Source organism: Gossypium hirsutum, chromosome D09 (genome assembly GCF_007990345.1).
Source record: "Gossypium hirsutum isolate 1008001.06 chromosome D09, Gossypium_hirsutum_v2.1, whole genome shotgun sequence".
NCBI classification, from domain to species: Eukaryota; Viridiplantae; Streptophyta; class Magnoliopsida; order Malvales; family Malvaceae; genus Gossypium; species Gossypium hirsutum.
Window position 1 is genome coordinate 11,285,463 of NC_053445.1, and position 20,156 is coordinate 11,305,618.

The 20,156-nt window shown below is 34.7% G+C and overlaps 1 non-coding gene across 1 annotated transcript; it reads left to right on the forward strand.

Annotated features, from left to right (window-relative positions):
- Positions 1 to 19,354: 19,354 nt before the first annotated feature.
- Positions 19,355 to 19,461, forward strand: LOC121221535 (small nucleolar RNA R71). Its single transcript, XR_005918925.1, has one exon. It is a non-coding gene; the product is annotated as a small nucleolar RNA R71 (small nucleolar RNA).
- The last annotated feature ends 695 nt before the right edge of the window (positions 19,462 to 20,156 follow it).

Consider the following 20,156-nt stretch of genomic DNA (forward strand, 5'->3'; position numbering starts at 1 on the left):
TTGTAGCTTTAATCTGTTCCACTGCAACGTCAGGGAAATAAGATTTGATGTATTCTTGCTCAACTGGTATCTTTGACAGAAAACCTGAAGAAATAGTCACAATTTAGATTATTCTTTCCCAAATGTTTCCAACCCTTAGGTTTGGTTAGTTCTAAACAATAGTCCTGTTTTAGGTCCTTCTACTATTTAGAAGCTTTCAGAGTAATATGCAGAACTCCTTTTGTTTGAATATTATCAGTCCATTAATCGTTATTTCAATGAAAAATGCTTGAAAAAGATTATCACAATGGACAAGATGAAATTTTATCGAGAGCAAAGCTTGAAATGAATAAATTAATCAATATACCAAATTTTTCTAAGATACAAAATGAATAAGATGAAAATAGGTGCCCCAGATATCGTAGCATGAGTTTCTCTGCATAAAACTTCTCGAGGACCCTTTAAACTTGATACGTGTTTAGAAGTCTTAGAAGACTTTATTGATGCCCCAAGATGTAACATCTCTCCTTCTTGTTAATTCGGAGAGGACAAGACTATCATGCCCCACATTTGATAAAAAAATTTGAATTGTCCATTCTTGAGTTTTCAATTCAAAACCCCTTTAGTCTCAAGGTGCCCTTTGCGGGTTTTCACCTTAGCCTCTCCTTTTTCTTTTTCTTTTTCTTTTTCTTTTTCTTTTCTTTTTCTTATTTTTTTATGAAATATTTTTTGATTAAATTTGAACTCATAGGATTAGACAAGTCCTTGTTATCCCTCACGGTCAACATTAATGCTTTTCCAGATAAGGCCTTCCACATAAGGACCTTCCTAGTTTGGTATCCACTTTCTTCTGAAGTCATTTTTTGTATGGGAAAGATCTTCTTCGATACGCGGTCCCCTCATGGAATTCTCTGTTGTGAACCCTCTTTGATGAGCTCGCATCATTTCTTTTTGGCACATATGACCATGACAGATAACTTTGAACCTTTCTCTTCAATCGGGATTGGATCTAAAAACTCGGAGAGAAAGAATCTCGACTTTAATGGGCAAAACCGCGATAAGCCAAAGAGAAAGGCATTGCCCAGGTAGAGGTTTTTTCACTACATAGTTCATTTTGGGGAGATATGGTGTTAATCTTGAACAAACTGCAAACTTCTGATATCGTGCTGTTGTTCAAATTTAGTGCATTGTCAAATATGATCCTTTTTGGCATTCCATGCCGACATATGATTTCTTTTTTCAAGAATTTGCTGACTGTCGACTTTGTGACATTGACATATGAAGTAGTTTCCACCCACTTAGTGAAGTAATCGATGACCACAAAGATGAATCGATGACCGCCAAAAGCTTCTGGCGAGACCGGCCTAATGACATCCATGCCCCACATAGAGAAAAGCCATGGATTCCATTGATTCTTTGTAAGGTAGGATATATTTCTCATATTATTCTACCATCCTTAACAAATCAAAAGACAAGCTACAGTCTCGGTCATCTTCAAAGTCCTGAGGTTCCTCTGGACACATATCTTGCTCAAAAGGAGGTTCTGAGTCAATAGCAGTGTCGCTCATATCATTGATATCTGGAGACCTGTTATAGGGACAAAGAAAGATCTAAAGAACAAAAGAATCGAAGAATATTTATCTGTGTAGTATGATTATGAATGAAATAAAAGAATATTTGCTCGAAGTGAGAAACAAATATGCATTTTTATTGAAATAAAGATGCTAGACATAAGTCAATTTCACAGAAGGATTCTTATTGCTTCTAGGCTTAAAGAAACAAACGTCTTTTGAACATTACTTTAAATCAGCTCTAAAAACTATAGGAATTTCTTCTGCAGTCTAATTGTTCAGAACACTTCCAGGCTCATAAGGGCAAATGCTTGATAAATTTTCTCTTCCAATTCCTGCTTCGGATATAACATTGATGCTCCAATTTTTGAACATTCCTTCCGGGGCTTTAGTATATTCAACGAATTCTAGTTCCTTATTATTCATCAAGCCTTGCACCAAGGCTCTGAATTCATTGCACTTTTGAATCTCGTGACCCTCTTCATCATGGAACTCATAGTAGTTCCTTACTTCTCCAGGTTTCTCCCTTAAATCCTGTGCGATTAATCTTCCTTCTATCATTTTCCTCTAAACCTCCCTCAGCAGGGTTTTCACTTCTACTACATCTGTCTTGATTCTCCTCCCTACACTCTCGATTCTCGTGTTTACCCATTTGTCAGAATGGTTAGGTAACGAATTTTCTGCACTAGATGGATCATCGAATTTCACAATACCCAATCTCGTGACCCTCTTCATCATGGAACTCATAGTAGTTCCTTGCTTCTCCAGGTTTCTCCCTTAAATCCTGTGCGATTAATCTTCCTTCTATCATTTTCCTCTAAACCTCTCTCAGCGGGGTTTTCACTTCTACTACATCTGTCTTGATTCTCCTCCCTGCACTATCGATTATCGTGTTTACCCATTTTTCAGAATGGTTGGGTAACGAATTTTTTGCACTAGATGGATCATCGAATTTCATAATACCCATTTTGATGAGTCTTTCAATTATCTTTTTGAAAGTGGTGCAGTTCTCGATCGAGTGTCTTGTGATTCTTGCGTGGTATTCGCATTGGGCGTTCGTGTCATACCATTTGGGGTATGGGGGCTGTATAGATTTTAGGTAGAAAGGGGATAATACATTTGCATCAAACAAACTTTGGTACAACTCCCCATACATGATTAGGATGGGCGTGAACTGAAGTTTTTTTGAGTTCGGTCTTGGGTTGGGTTCTTGCCATGGGGGGATCTAATGGCTAGTGGTTGTCGTCCTTGGTTGGCTTATGGTAATCGGCTTTGAATAGCCCCTGATATACATACTCGCATTATTCACCTCATTTTCCCTCTTCCTCAGGGCCTTTAAAGTATTGATTTGGGAGCTCCACTATCGTATTTTCCGTTTGTAATGATCTTTAAATTGTTTTGGGAGCTCCACTCTCGCCTGTTTTTTTTCCGCTAGATCATCCAAATTAAGGACAACATGATTGGTTGGATTATCCTTCGGGTTAAAACCTGAACCTGTCGGGAAGTTCGTCGGTGTCGAGGTACCGGTCTGGTATTGGGGTCTAATGTTAACAGACACCCTTTGTCGTTATGCGTTTGGTTGTGCTTGTGTGTTTATTGGGGTAAATCTTAGAGGATAAGCAGGGTCCTCGTTATCGTCCCCAGAATTGACCATAGGGCTCTTTTTTTTTTCTAACCCTCCAACCAGCAACTAGGTTAACTGGCTCGTCACATTTCTTTCGAATTCTAGCATGTGATCCCTCATATCTTGTTGAATTTTGGCCAATTGCTCTTACATCTGTATTTGCATTTGCTCTAATCTTTCCAACCTTTGGTCCATTTCTTTAGTTTTTCCTGGTGTATCGATATTCTAGGATAACTGCCAAGATTTTAGGGTCCTTTTGTGAGATTTAGTGCATATGATGCAATGCGATGATAGTGCATGAATGCAATGAATGCAATGAATGCAAAAAAGAGGTGTTGATTCTGATTCAATTCTATTAGAACAAATTTTCTAGAAAACGAATCTTTTTACGGCCTTGCCCTCATACTCTAGGCGAAGACATCGATCCCTTTCTTCATATCCGGATGTTAAGATCAAATCTCACGAACTTTCCAATGGATGTCTCTACTAGCTTCTTTTTGATTGATCCAAGCTGCAACCCATTACTCACTCATCCTTGTGATACTCGTTAGCTTCTTTAAGAAAGCTGGGACGTTGACGGCTCTTGAATAAGCTTTGTCGGCTTAAATATTTGGGCAATGAAGTAAGGTCGTATACTCATTCATCAGACTATCACCCTTCCCTCGTTATGTTTTCTCAAACCATATTTGGATGACCGCATTGTCTCCCGCTTTATCAAGAAATCTATTTTCCATGACAAGCTCTCTATTTAGCAACTGAATGTGAATCAACACCTCTTCTCTATGATGAAAATGCAATGCAATCATAACCAAAATAAAATAAAAACACGTCAGTATAAAAACATAAATAACAAAAAGAGCACCTGTTTGGATGACCACATTATAGGCTCATATGGACCGAGTTCAGTTTAGGGGAATACATTTCCTTATGGCTACACAGAGATGAAAATCTCACGAAGACATAGGTACGGATGTATCCCGAAAACGATCCACTCTCCTGCACAGAGATGAAGACCTCACGAAGGAATATTTTCTCACTCCCACTTAAAAGGGTAAGATCAACCGATCATGCGATGCAATGTGCAAAAAGAAACCAAAACTTAAACTGACATAGCAATTAAACCACAATGATGAATATCGTAATAAAGACGGATGAAATGCAACGAAAGAATCGTACATTTGAACCAAGTTTTCAATTTTCAAAAAAAAAAGATAAAAAGTAATCGACTCGTGGCTTGACTCTCTTATTTTGGGTCCCGAGTGAAGTCGCCAAGCTGTCGAAACCATTTTTTTGTAAAAGGGCCGACTTTTTATTTAAAAAAAAATGGAGTCACCACCAATCCTTTTTATTTAGGTGTGATCGGATCACCTCATAATTTAATCAATTTAATAAAAGTTTAAATTTACTAAAACGATAGTTTTTAGTCTACAAAATCCAGAAAACGGGTTCGAGAGTCAGTTACGCACGAGGAAGGATCAACAGCCTCGATACGCCCAAAATTGGTATCTAGTTGATTACTTAATGTCTTAATATCGAAACTTGAAATTTTGAAAAAGATTTTAAAATACGATCCCTTTTTTATTGATGTTAATTTTAAAAACGCTTGAATTAAATTGAAATGAGTAGCAAAGGTCCACTCGTCTTGCGATAACAATATGCCACATCCCGTAAGTTAGGATGTGACATTTGAACCCTCAAGAATAAGATTGCCTTTGATTTTTATTTAAAACTTAGGTATTTTAAATTTAGGAGGATATTTGGTTTTCTAGATGTAACGAGAAAATCGAAACCCCGTAAGTTAGGGTACGACTTCTCGAATTTCTAAAAATGAAACATTGCCTTATTTTGAGAATTTCTTTTTACGAATAAAAACAAGCGTAATTTTTCTTTTTAAAATGATGTGTACTTATCTTATTTAGGCATAACGTAAGAATGGCCATAATACATGACGTAGTGATGATAAATGGGTATAAAATGACTATACGGACGAAATATTGGAATGATAAATGAAAAATAAATAGATAAACATCATGGTAGTAACAATATGAATAGAGTAATAATGAGAAAGAAGTATAAATAACATCCAATTAAAAATGAAAGAATAAAAAATAAATAGATGAAATAAATAACAAATAACACCACATTTAAATATCTAACGAATAAATAAAAAAATTAATAAATATATAAATATGTAAAACAAGCATAAATAATAACTTAAGTATTTAAAAGGTAATAGAATAATAGACAAATAAAATTAATATACATATTTTAAATTTAAACATTTTAAGTGTAAGAAATTAAGAATTAATAATAAATAAATAAAATAAAAAGGGTTGAAATTTAATTGACGAAAGCCAAAATTAAAATGGACAACAAAATTTAAGGATTAAACAAGATTTAGACGAAATTTAAGGGATAAATTAAAAAAAAGGAATTAATAAAACAAAATAGAGGGCTAAAATGATACAAGCTAAAAGGACTAGGGGGTAAACATGAAATTACCCCTAATTCCTTATGTGCGTCGTTTCTCAGGTGGGTTAAAATAAAATTCAAACAGAGTTATAGGGTAAAATGTGGAAATATATAAAAAATAGGAAAGACTAAATTAAAAAGTAAATAAAAGGCAGAAGGGTTGAATATGCAAATAGCCCATCAAAGCAAAAAAAAATGCTCGGATTCTAGCCGCATTCGGGTCAATTTTCGGGTCTGATGCAAAACGGCGTCATTTTGGCCACTGGTGCTTAAGTCCAAAATGGCGCCGTATTGTACCATATATAAATAGCAAAAAATAGAAAAAAAAGCATTTCAGCCTTCATTTTTTCAAAAAAATCTGAGAGTTCTCTCAGTCTCTCTCAGCCCTCCCCTTGGCTGGCCATGGTCACCGCCGTAGCGCCGCCATGGCTCCACTATGGGCGGTGGTCGAAGCTGCGCAAAAATCAAGTTTTTAGCCCCTTTTAAAACGGATCTGAAGGCAACGCCTTCCTAGTCCAAAAAATTAAAAAGAAAAGGACCCTCCAACCGCTATTAAACCCAACTTCGGTGTGACAGCCCTAAAATGACCCTAGTCGGAAAGCGGTTTCGGGACTGCTAAACCGAGTCACCAAATTATTTGAATGTGATATTTATTGTCTAAAATATGTGATTATGAATGTGTGAAAGTTTTAGGCTTCGATTTAGTAAACTGCATGTGAATTTAGTCAAAAGGACTTATGGGTGACATTTTTGAAATGTGATAGGCTAATCTACAAGGACCTAATAGTGCATGTAATCAAAAGGGAGGACTTGCATGTCAATTTTTCCCCCCTAATATGTAGTGGCTTGCCATGAGCATGGGTGGACAAGATGTTATGGCTAAAAACATGTCATAGACATGTTGTGTTGGTGCATCATGGGAGGAAACAATAAAATAAAGTTAGTAATAAAAGAAATGGAGTTGCATGTCAAATATCCATTTTCTAAGGTTAATGGCCGGCCATGCTTTGAATGGAATTATTGTTTTTTTTTGTATTTTAATTGTAAAATAAAGCTTAGTGGAATGTTATTATAATGGTGAATTAAATAATAAAAGAATTTGGTGAAAAGAACAAGGTAGCTCTTTTGTGTTCTTTTTAGCCAAAAATCAAATAAGAGAGGGGAGAAAAGTCTAAAACCATTCGGCACTTTGATATTCTTCAGGAGGTGAGTTTCTTGATTAAAATTTGATGGAAATTTGATGTTTTTGGGATGGATGTTAAGCTAGTTAGGCAACCAAAGGTTCAATATTTTTTGTTATGTGGTTATATGTGCATTTCGGCCATGGTCTTTGCTTGAATTTGAGATTTGTAATGTGATTTTCCTAAATTGTCTATGAATTTTTGGTTGTTGATTTCATGGTAATGGTATATTGAATCCATGATTTGAATCCATGAAAATTTAGTAAGGTTGCATTTGGCAACTTGCTTGGAATTATGAAATGATGTCCAAAATTTGTAATTCATGCTTAAATATTGAAATAGAGCTTACAATTAATAGAACCATGTAATAATTGAGGATTTTATGTGTTAAATTTTGGATGTTGGAGTTTTAGCTTTGAAATAGTTGTTAGATGAGTTATAAAGTACTAAAAAATGGAAAGAGAAAGAGCTTAAGGCATGGTTAGTATTCGGCCATGATGAGAAGTAAGAAAATTATGTTTGTGGTTATAAAAGATTTTGGGCATTCGGCTACTCGAGGAAAGATGAGAGACATGCTTATATGCTTATATGCGTATTACCGAACAAGATTGTGAATAATGATACTAATAAAATAGTTTGTAAGTTATTAATAAGGGTTTTTGACATAGATACTTGTAAATAAGACAAATGCTACATATTTGGAACCCTTACATGGTATTTCGGCTTTAGTTAATTATTTTAGAAATTGAAGCTAAATGTTATAAGGAATAAGTGTATTTCTTGCTAACCGAATTATAATATAATCGAATGTGGTTTTACACAATAGTGATGTGATAAGTTTAAATTTGGTTCATTAGCTCAAGAACTCAAGGAAACAAAGTCGGATCGTGGAAGAATGGAAATTGGTCGAATAGTCGGAATTGACGTACATTAGCGATCGAGGTAAGTTTTAAGTATTAAAGCCTATAATGTGATTGAGTATGATATGTTAAGCACATATTAAAAGAATCATAACTCTATTGTAAATTTTTATGCATATAGCCTAATGGCTATTATGAAGTATAGATAAGTTATTGATATGATATGTTGCCAAATGGATATGATATTATGAAGTGCTAAAAGGATATGTCAGAAGAGTAAATTTGTGATAAACCTGCTTAGGACAGCAGCAGTAACATGAATTTAGAAAATCACCATAAATTTTTGGAGTTGAATTAGAGGCTGAATAAATTATGAAATTAAAGCTTAATGAGTCTAGTTTCTTATAAAATAAACCGTGTAAGAAAATTAATTTCCGATAATGAGATATTTAAAGTTGTGTGAGACAGTGCAGAATGACACTGTAATCCTCTGTTCTGTTTTTAGAAAATCATTATAAATTGTACAAAAATGGTTATAAGATAAAATTTATATGCTTAGACTCCTTAATGAGTCTAGTTTCAAATGAAATCAAATACGACACATTTTGAATTCTGTAAAATGAGAAATTTGATTCGTAGTGAAGAGTGGTCAGATTAGTCAAACAGTGAAACAGGGGAAACTTTAAGAAAAATATGGTATTGATTGGCCAAACCTAAAATTCTGGAAATTTTATGGATGGAAGATATACGAGTCTATATTCAGGAAAATTTAACGGCAAGTGATTTGGAGTTTTGTAGCTCCGGTTATAAATAATTTAGTGACCATTGCTCAGGAAAATAGCTCGTAGTGAATATGTGATTTTGTTGTAAACATGGATAAAACTTGTTTTAGTTGCTCATAAGCTAGTGATTAAACCCATACTTGAATTCTAAATTGTGATATTGTAAGCTTATGAGTATTCTAATATGAAATGATAGTATGGCGTAAAATTGAATTATTCATTGGAATGTGAAAGTGTATATATGTGATAAGGCCGAATGGCCAATGTGATGAATGTGAAAGTGTATATATATGTGATAAGGCCTAATGGCCAATGTGATGAATGTGAAAGTGTATATATATGTGATAAGGCCTAATTGCCGATGTGATGAATGTGAAAGTGTATATATGTGATAAGGCCTAATAGCCGATGTGATGAATGTGAAAGTGTATATATGTGATAAGGCCTAATGGCCGATGTGATGAATGTGAAAGTGTATATATGTGATAAGGCCTAATGGCCGATGTGATGAATGTGAAAGTGTATATATGTGACAGGGCCGAGTGGCCAACGTGATGGATGTGAAAGTGTATAAATGTGATAAGTCCTGAAGGGCATTTGTGTTAGTACTATATCCGGGTTAAAACCCCGCAGGCTTTATGCGAGAATATTATCACTGATTAATGTCCGTAAGCTTTGTGCTCGTACTATATCCGAGCTCTAAAGACCCGATGACTACGTGTGGAGATTTTGTCCGGGTAAGACCTGATAACTTCGTGTGGAGATTTCGTCTGAGCTAAAGGTCTTACCGATAATCCGAGTAAAGGTTAAAGCTATAAGACTTCGTAATAAGAATTGCTTATAAATATATTCAATGCAAAAGGTTAAACAGGTATGTACTCCAAGTTTATATGTGATTTGCACTAAATCATAAGGTAGTTATGTGATGCATACGAGAGCAATCTATGAGACTATTCCTATGATTATGTGACATCGGATCAGTGTGAGAGGTTATGTGAAATCATACGATATATCTATGTCACATGAGCTCACTTTTATGTGAAAGTTTATCTGCCTATTGTATATGATGAGATGTGCATATTCGGTAAAGGGATGGTATGCCCGAAGGAAGAGTGAAATAAAAATACGAACAACTATGTTATAATTTGATTGTTATCTGTTGACATTGCTTAAAACTTACTAAGCATTGTAATGCTTACTCCGTTTACTCTGTTTCCTCTGTTTTATAGATCTCATTTGGAAGCTACAGGCTCGGGGATCATCAGCAACTAGTCACACTATCACTATCCATTGTTTGGTACTGCTACGTTTTGGATTATCTTATGGCATGTATAGAATAGACTAGTGGCGGAAGAATATTTTTGGTTAATGTATATAAGCCATGCGAAAATGGCATCTTTTGAATGTTTACTTAGAGAAGTTTAAATTTTATCCCTGGCCGTGCTTAGTACTTATTTAAATGAATGATCTTTATTTCAAGAAAAAGTTCAAAATTTTACTGTTCTGACATGAGTTACAAGTCCGGTAATGCCCCTTACCTATTCCGGCGATGGTTACGGGATAGGGGTGTTACATTCGGCGACGGAGAAAGAATCTCCGACGATGTGGTCGGGGCGTTCAAAGGAGCCTTTTCTTCCATTTTTTATTCTTATTATTTGTATGTAAAAAAATAAAATAAAATCAAACAAGAATTTAAAAACAAAAGTACAAATCACCTCTGAAATTTTTTTTCTGTTTTCTGTTTTCTTTTTATTTTCTAATGCGTTTGTAAAAAAAATACAAAGATGAAATTTAGGCTTTTATAGTTGGATACAACTTTTAATTTCTTTTTTTCTAGTTTTTTCTTCTACTGTCTTGCATTGATTTCTCTCTGCAGGTGTCAGACGCGTGTGGAGGAGGTTGGCGTGTGGTGGCGCAGCGACAGCAGTGGCAGGCCTAGGTGTGGCGACAGGCTAGTGTTTAGGGTTTATTTTTGCTGAAATGTTTTAGGCTAATTGGGCTAGGGTTAGTTTTGGGTTATCTGATTGGGCTAGCTTTTGGGCCTGATATGTAATGGGTTTTAGTTTGGGTTCTTTGGTTTGTAAATGGACTATTAATTTTGGACTCTTTTTTATTTATTTATTTGGTTTGGGTTTTGTTTTGAAATCTGGCCCAGGTCAAAATTGGCCTATTACAAAGTATATTTTTATCTTTGATGTTCGATGAGGATAATAACTCTTCGATAAATTTAGAAAATTGTGATAGTTGATTAGGTATGTTTAGCTTAGGATAATTGTTTGAAAATTGATCCCTAAAAGTAGAATGCCCTAATTATAATTGCAATTAGTCTATAATAGGTTTCTTTTAATACAGTTAAAAATTCTTGAGCCTAAGATCAGTAAATTAGCAATGTGTAATAATAAATACCACGGCAAAGCTGAGGGTAAATCAAAAAGAAAATTAAAAGGACCCTATGAAGCACTCCAATGTTTGAAATTGTTGAGTAGGTCACTAATACTCTATTTTCTTCATTGTATTATTGATTAGAAAAGCAAGATCAAATAAGAGTGAGAAAAAAAAGAAAAGAAAAAAGAGAGAAAACTGTTTAGGGGCACTCCACTGTAGTAGTCGGCTGAGTAGCTAAGAGAGTAGATATTGCTCCATCTATCATTTTAGACAAAAGCCTTAGCTTTATGAGTGAATTACATTCAAATTGTGGCGTGATGTAATATTTGGCAATCTAGTGTATCCTCCATTTAGATTGTCAAGTAAAGAAATCATGTGAAAAATTGAATTCCCTAGGAAAAAAATATATAACTAAAGTATGCAATGACAAAATAATTATGAGAAGAGACACTGAGTTTTAGTGGAAAGATAGACTAAGTACATTAGGGGGTGCTTGCTATAATCATAATTGCATGAATATTTAGGAAATTATATTTTTAGGTAACATTTTTTGCACCTCGTATGTTAAACAAACCTATAAAATTTGAACCAATTTTTTGAGATAGAAGACTGCTGAGAATGGAGGTATAAAATTTACTTCAGATAGTTTAGCACTATATGAGGTAATTGTAGTGTTATGGCAAATTCATGCATTAATGCAAACTTACACATATTTTGCTTGAGGACAAACAAGAATTCAAGTTTGGTGGTGTGATAAATCTTGAAAAAAGTTATATTTTGAGCATCTAAACTTGATTAAATGCCTATACTTAAGTAGATATATTTTTATTTTTAGGTTATTTTTAGAACATTGCATAATAATGCTTAGATTGTGCCTTGAATGTCATTTTATGTTACTTTTCATGTTGGGAGAAAGAGAATTGGTTGTTATATGCAATAGGTGCAGAAAAAGACGAAGAAAATGAGAAAAAGGAGGACTAGAATGAAGGAAGTGAAATATTTCCATAGCAAAAGGTTGGATGGATTGCCAACATAAATGCCATGGCAATTCCAGGATAACTGACGCAGCACTTAGTCATCACCACTCTCAGCCAGTTGTCCGTGTACCATATAAATCCACCTAAAAAAAGAGGGAGAAAATGTATGATTAGAGTGGGGGACCTACCCTATAAAAGAGGAAAGAGAAAATAAAGGAGGAGAGGAATTTTTTGGAGAGAAGAATTAGAGACGATTTAGGGATTAGTTTTCTCTTTAGAAAAATTTGGTGGAGAATTCTAGAGAGAGAAAAAAAGGGTAGCAGCTTAAGAGAGCAGAATATATACGTGAAGAAGGGGAAAGAAAACTATCCTGGATTCACGTACAATCTGAAGATTAAAGAGAAACTGGAGTGTAGCGAGAATTCCTGCATTTTTGCCTTTATTTTCCTGATTTCTATGATGAATGATTTTATTTTGATGTTAACTTTTCCATCCATGAACTAAATCTTTTCTAGGTTGGAGTTATTTGGGTGAATGTTTTATCATCTTTAATGCCCGTGATTTGAGATTCTCTATGTCATTGTTTCATTTGATTTATGCTTATTTTAAATACATGCATGCAAGCTCTAGACATAGTTGATTGCGTGTTGTGTTCTTAGATGTATTTTTTATTCTAAAAAGGTTAAATATACCAAATCTTGAATCGTTTGATGCAAACAATGACTCAACAGAATATTCGTAGCATTTTAGACATAGATGTTGCGAGTTGTATAGAGAAGAACGTTCATTGTAGTTATTAATACAGAGTTTTGTAAACATATAGTACCTTAGATTTCTAGCTTAAGATCTAGCTATTGAAAGAGGCAGGTTACTGTAGTGACTCTCTGAGCAGTTGATTAGACAATATTTTTCCATGGCATTATTTTGATATGAACATTTCACCTGAATAATTCCAACCCTATTCATTCAACAATAGAAATACTATTGATATTCTCTGTGATTTGCCACATCATTCTTTCTTTTTATCATTTAATTTCAGAAATTTATTATTCAAGCTTTTTATTCACTCTGAGATTACTTCCTGATATTTTGGTATAGTTAATAGGATTATAATAATGTACTTAAGTTCTTATTAGTTTCTAATCCCATTGGAGACGATACTTACTTATCAATTTATTACTTGAATGGCATGTACACTTGCACAATTGCATTAGTTATTTAACACGCAACAGGACACCTCCATGCCATACATAATACAAAATACTTAGAAGTCTCACGACAATGATTTATCCTCTAGCATAAACTTCGAAGGTTCCTTTACTTCGTCAGCAGGCTTGAGAAGAAAAGGTACCTAAATAAGTTCAAATAACTTAGTGGGTTCAAAGGGCAAACAATTCAATAATCATATACAATTCAAGTAAGCCCTTCCATCTCAACGCGGTCACATAATTTTCTAGTTGGTGAATACCAAACACAGACAGAAAATACGCCAACCACTATACACTTGGCATGTACACTAGGCCCATGCAATTATACAAACAACCTTCTTCGTGTTATCCAAAAATCTAGTCCATATTCAGAGTCATATCATTCGTTTATTTCTTTCTCCGTTGTCATGCCTTGTCAATTTGGTTTATAATAACACTTGCCCTACCAGAGGCTACACAACCATTTTCATATATCGTGATCTGCTAGTTCATTGCTCATTTCTTTGAAGGCATCACCATGAATTCATTTCCTTTTTTTATTTTAGACCATATGGTTCGTCAAAAAGGGGGAGAGAGTAATGGCTTAACATAAAAAAAAAGGCCCTTACTTCTTTCACACGGACTTACCAAAACAAATTGTTGACAATAACTTCTATCTCACTTGCACAAACTTTTCATTTTCATAGGATAGGTATACTTACCTTAGACCTATCACAAACAAAAGCATACACACACATGGAGTAAGAAGGAACTCACTAGAAAACTGTAGCTAGGTTACACAACAGGACCTTTGCCCTTATCTCGAGAGCCTTCGAGAGTATCTTGAGCTATAATATAAAAAGTTAACATTTTTAGATCGTATTAACATAATACTATGCAAGTTTAGAAGAACATTAACAGGAAACCCAGAATTTGGGAGTTTCCTTCATTACACTTTAATCTGACACTAAAACATGAAACCCTAAATCCTCATAAAACCATGAAATAACCTAAGTTTTATTTATTTTTACTAGGTGCTAACGACGATGGAGCTAGCTGAGCTCATCTGACCCAAATCTTCCAGCAAGTCTTAGGTCTAAGGCTTTTCGAGAGAGAAAAAAATGTTGAGAAAGTTTTAAGAAGAAAATATGGTGGCTAAAAAAAGCATAAAAATTTTTTAAGAAGACAAGGCTGGCTTTATACAGAAATACACTTTGGTACCCATGACTAAGAAATTTCTCTCTCATCTGAAATGAGTGTTCTGACATCTATAGTAACTTGTCCCATTTTAACTGGTTCTCATCAGGGAGACTAAATCGTTCAATCAAAATAATAAAATAATAATACAACAGACGATCCCTCCAAATTGAGGACTTAACACTAGGGACTCAACTTTAAAAGCTTAACTATAAGGATTCAACATATTCGCTTAACCATTGGGGTGGCGTATATTTATCACCCTTAACTAAGACTACCCTTCCTATTCATCTTCACTAAGGATTACCACCTAAGTCACCTTCTCGGTTTTTCCCTAGACATACAGATACCCTCCCGGGCTCTCTGCTCGGCACAAGGTTTACACAATAGGATACCCTTCCGATCTCACCTATCTCGATATTCTATCAGGGGCATCGCTCCTTAATATACTAAGTACTCTTGTATAAGCAACCAATTTCGGATAAACAATCACTTAACAAATAAAGTAGTTTATTAATTGAATCATGCAAGATATAAAATAAGCATAATAATCTATTATAATATTTATACAATGATTAATCGGTCGAATTAACGAAAGATAAATAAAAGAATAGAAGAGAAGAGATAGGAGAATGCTCATGAATAAATATATTGAAGCGTGACCCCGAAGCTATCTTCACTCACAATTGCTTACACACCAGAATAGAAAAGTTTCAACTAAACGAACATGAAAAGAAAACTAAAAATTGAATAGAAAAATTACCTGTCTAATTCTGCTCACAATCTCGGTGACCTTATGGTTGCTTATATAGGAAATAGGCTACTTGGTGACCACTCCACCCTAGATATACTTAGATACCAATAAATAAAATATTTTGGTAAATTCTAGGGGTCCAAATACGGAAATATACCCAAAAGTGTCATCTGAGGAAATCAGCTTCATTATAGCTTGCCATCATCACATTTTTGTAACGTGGGGATGCTCCTTGTCACAACATTAAGTGCATTTCTGGCCTTGGCAGCTTTGTTGTGCTATCGTTCCTCCTTGTTTCATAGCCTAATCATTATCCCTTGTACTATTGGACCTAAATTGGCATCCTAGACACTTAAATGGTCCATTAGTCACTCACGAGGCCCGAGTCAGCCTTATAAGTCATCGAAATAACAGAAAATGCGTAAACAAGCTAATTTTATTAACTTTTATATCCTAACCTACTAATACTAAAAAATATAATAATTAATATTAAAATGCCAAGAAAGCAAGCTCGCTAAGTGTAGAAATGACCTAAATCAACATTTAACGTCAAGTTAGTCTTCTCTAGCCATCAATCAATGCCTTTTCACCATCTTCTGGTGAGATTTTATGCATACACAAAGACGTTATGATACCTCAAATATTATCAGTAGCCCACCCTATTGCCCTTATGAACTTCCTCAAAACATCAATTAGTTTTTCTTATTAATTCTCGACTAGCTCAACTAAAATGATAACAGCCTAAGTTGAAGAGGGACCTAAATAAGCATATTTCAAATGGGACGGAAGTATTTTTAACTCCAATTCCGGTGGTTCCTTGATTGACATCTTTGGTTGGGTGTATTCATGAGATGCTAGCTCTAATAACTCAAATCGAGATTTTGAAGTGAATATCTTTAACTCAGCGTCTAACAAAGCCAAACACTTATGCTCTTTATCGTCATTCGGTGGGTCAGATACTAAAATACATTCCAACGGATCATCTCCAGAATTCAGTTCCTATTCTAAAAAAATCATTTATTCTATCTAGGACATAGCAGAACATTCTTCAACTGCGTTTGGAAATCTCATGGCTCTAAATACATTAAAAATCACCTAATCATCTTGAATTTGCATTGTGAGTTCACCTTTCTTCACATCGATCAATGTTCTAACAGTTGCCAACAAAGGCCTCCCCGGATTTATAGGGACTTTTTTATCTGTTTCAAAATAAAAAATAATAAAATCAGCTGGAAATATAAATTTATCCACATGTACCAACACGTCTTGAATCTTCCCTTCAGGAAGTGCTAATGATCTTTCCGCCAATTGAAGTGTAATCGTCGTCGATCTGACCTCACCAATATCCAATCGCCTAAACACAAACATGGGCATCAAGTTGATACTTGCTCCCAAATTACATAAAGCCATTCCACAATAAGAGTCTCCGATGTTGCATGCTATGGTGAAGCTCCCTGGATCTTTCATTTTTTGCGACAATTTGTTTTGAAAAAATACACTACATTCCTTTGTCAAAGACGCCGTCTCAAATTCCCCTAACCATTTCTTTTTGGAGAGAATGTCCCTCATGAATTTCACATAATTGAACATATACTCAAGAGCTTCCACAAGTGGAATGTTGATATGTGATTGTTTCAACACGTCTAAGAACTTCTTAAATTATACCTCTTACTTTTGCTTCTAGAATCATTGAGGATATGGAGGCTGTGAGATTTTAAATTTATATGGACCACTCTGCTACAGTGCAACTTTAACATTGGTCTCCGATGTTGATTTCTCAGGACTACTTTGTTACGGTAATGTTTCATCAGAGGTCACGGGAACAAACTTTTGTAATGCAAGATTTCATCATTGGTTTGAATTTTCTCTCTATTTTGAATAATATAGGGTTCATTTTCAGCTTAAGGATCCTTAAACTCCAACGCCTTCCTACTCCTCAAAGTGACGGCTTTGCTATGTTTTTTACATGTACTTCTCAAATTTTTTGTGCCGCTTGGTAAAAGACCTTGGGGTCTACCTCTCAGCTCATTGGCTAGCTATCCCACTTGATTTTCCAAATTCTTCAAATTATTGCTTGGCCTTAGATCAATGTTACTTGGCCTTGAATCAGTGCATCATTATTTTCCATGTATACCTTTAGCAAATTCTCATGATTACTCTTAGGTTTAGTTGGCGGAGGTTTCTAAACTTGTTAAGAGTGTCTTGGCTGATATTTTGGTTTTGTTGGCATATGAAGGTTACTCAAACCAGCCCTTTGATTGCCACATAAAAAATTCGGATGATTTTGCTGACCGCCTCTCTCCCTCGATCTCGCGAATGACTGGAGAGAGTAGAAATCAACACTAGATAATTAAAATAATATATAAAAATCACGGGTTTACTGTAAGTGTGACAAGTTAGTTGCAATATTTGTAGTGTTACAATGGATCAAACACAAAGGAATCACCAATTTAGCGATATATATTCAAAAGTGCTTGCAAGTAAGGAGTCTACCTAGCTACTCACTAATTGATATATTACGGCAAAACATAAATTGAAGTTGAATAAACTAATTAATTACCTACAACAGAAAAAGGACTAAATTATAAATAAAAAAATATAAAACTACCAAATAAGATAACATAAAGCGGTTGGTTGATTTTTATGCTGTTGATTAACCCTCAAATTAGGGATCTAAATCGCTCACACTCCTACATTGGCTCCATTTTACCTCTTAGACTCAACTTTATCAGATTAGACAAATTAATCCAGTTTATCTCTATATCTCATCGACTAACCCAGGACTAAAGAATTCGTGCCTAATAAGATTAGCTATTGGTCTCACTTATCTTAATTTTCCCTTAGGGGAGTCAATCTTAAGTTTTGAAGTTTATTTGATTTAATCTAACTTTGCAATTTAGTCCTTAAAACCCAAAGACTAACTAAACACCACTTCCATCAACTACCCACCAAATATTTATCTACTCATTATTATATTAAAGTTAACAAACATGAAAGAAACAACTATGGAAGCCATTAACATAAACTTGAACAAAAAGATGAAACCTTCGATTTTTAACTTAATGAACTTAAATGAAACGCAACTAACACAATGACAAAGAAACAAGAACAATAAAGATAAGCTTTATAATAGATGAAAATAAAGAAAACTAAAATAACATTAACTCACAGATGAAAAAATTATTACAAATAAGTTTAAAGTCTTTAACATGTAAATAAAACTAAGTTGTATCAAAAACTAACTTAACTAACAACTATAAAACTAAGTAAAACTAGAAAGAAACATAAACGAGAAAACTACCATATTACTAAGCTAAAAGATAAAGGAAACCCCAAAATTATAGAGTTTTCTAACCTAAACTAAAGCCTCGTCTTTTACTCAGCCAAAAGTGGCTTTTATAATTGATTACAACCCAAAATTTAGTGACTAAAATTCCCCTGGACATTGTATTTTGATTGGCGTTGGTGTTGGACAAAAACTACCCCTGCAGTCATTTTTTTCCACGTCATACAGTGGTATCACGATACCCACAACAATTTACAAGTGGGAGTCCTTTGAGGTGGATATCGCGATACCCAACGGTAGGTATCACTACACAATTGCAGATGGTTATTTTTCTTCTTCATTTCAGGCCTGTCGGAGGTGTTGTGACTTCCATGCTTCGGTGTCGTGATACCCCCATTCTAGGCAATGATTGTACCCACATTCGGGCCTCCAATGACTCCCTACAACACTTAATCAACCATTAAGTTCCCGATGATGCATTTAGCCATTTTAGGTCTCAAAAGTTGTGTAAAAACATAATATTTCATTTATTAAAGCTAAGAATGAAAACTAAGTAAAAACATAATAAAAACATATAAGTTGCTCAAGAACAAGATCGTTAAGTGTAATGATGGGCCTAATTTGACTCATCAAATTACGAAAGATCATCCGCCATGAAGGATTGTAAAAATTTGACTGCGCACCACTCCAAATCTGATTTCCTATGTAATAAATTGACTCTAGATTTGACGGGAAATTCTCAAAAGCATGGCAGTCTCCAAAATATACACAATAGATGTTTTCACCCTGGTTCAACTGCTGACCTGTCAAGTTACCATTGAACCTATTTACAATTTTGTTGTTCAGCATAGGAAACATAGAAGATACGTGGGCTTCTAAAGAAGTAAATGCAACAATTTTATGAACTCCTGCCACTCTTCTTCCTATGGTTACTTGAGTAGTCAGCCACTGATAATTGCTGCTAGAAATCCTTTCAAGAATTTCACATGCTTCATTGTAAGACTTAGAAAGAAAGGTTCCATTAGCTAAAGCATCTACCACCATTCTCGTATGAGCATTGGGACCATTATAGAAAGTCTTCAACTGAATGCAATGTGGAATACCATGGTGATGGAACTTTCACAATAACTCATTGAATCACTTCCAGGCCTCATATAAAGATTAGTCATCAAGTTGTTGGAATATGGTGATTTCATTTTGAAATTTGGCATCTTGCTAGGAGGAAACTATTTCATCAAGAATCATTCAGCCAATTCTTGCCATGTAATTATTGAATCAGGCGATAAGGATTTTAACCATGGTCGTGCTCTATCTCTCAAAGAGTATGGAAATATTTTCAGTCTCAAGGCATCTTCGGTCAGTCCGACCAATTTGAATGAGTCACTCACCTCCACGAATAAACATAGATAAAGGTACGGATCTTCAGTAGGAATCCCACTAAACTGACCCATTGTTTGAAGCATTTGGAACATGACTGGATTCAAATTGAATTGAGGTGCCTTAATGAGGAATCAAATGTCACAACAACCCAAAATAACTCAAAATTTTATTTAGAATTAAATTTTTCAAGTGGCTTGACACTACCAATTTACAATTCAGGACTTCGGCTAAAATCTTTATCATTAGAAAAGTAGGTCCCTACAAATTTACTAACTTATCTAATCTAGTAGTGTTTACAACTCAAAACAAGACTTAATATAAACTCTTCCAAATCAATCCCTGAGGTGAGGCCTCTAAGGGATCCCCTCTATACACATTAGAAACATCTACGCTAACCCTTGAATCTGGTGATATCTGGCTTGGTCCCTCTACTCGATTCCCAAGAAAAATTTTATCTAGCAACCAAGCAATGAATTCATAAGTTCAAATGAACTTAGTGATGATCTGTGAAACCTTGCAAT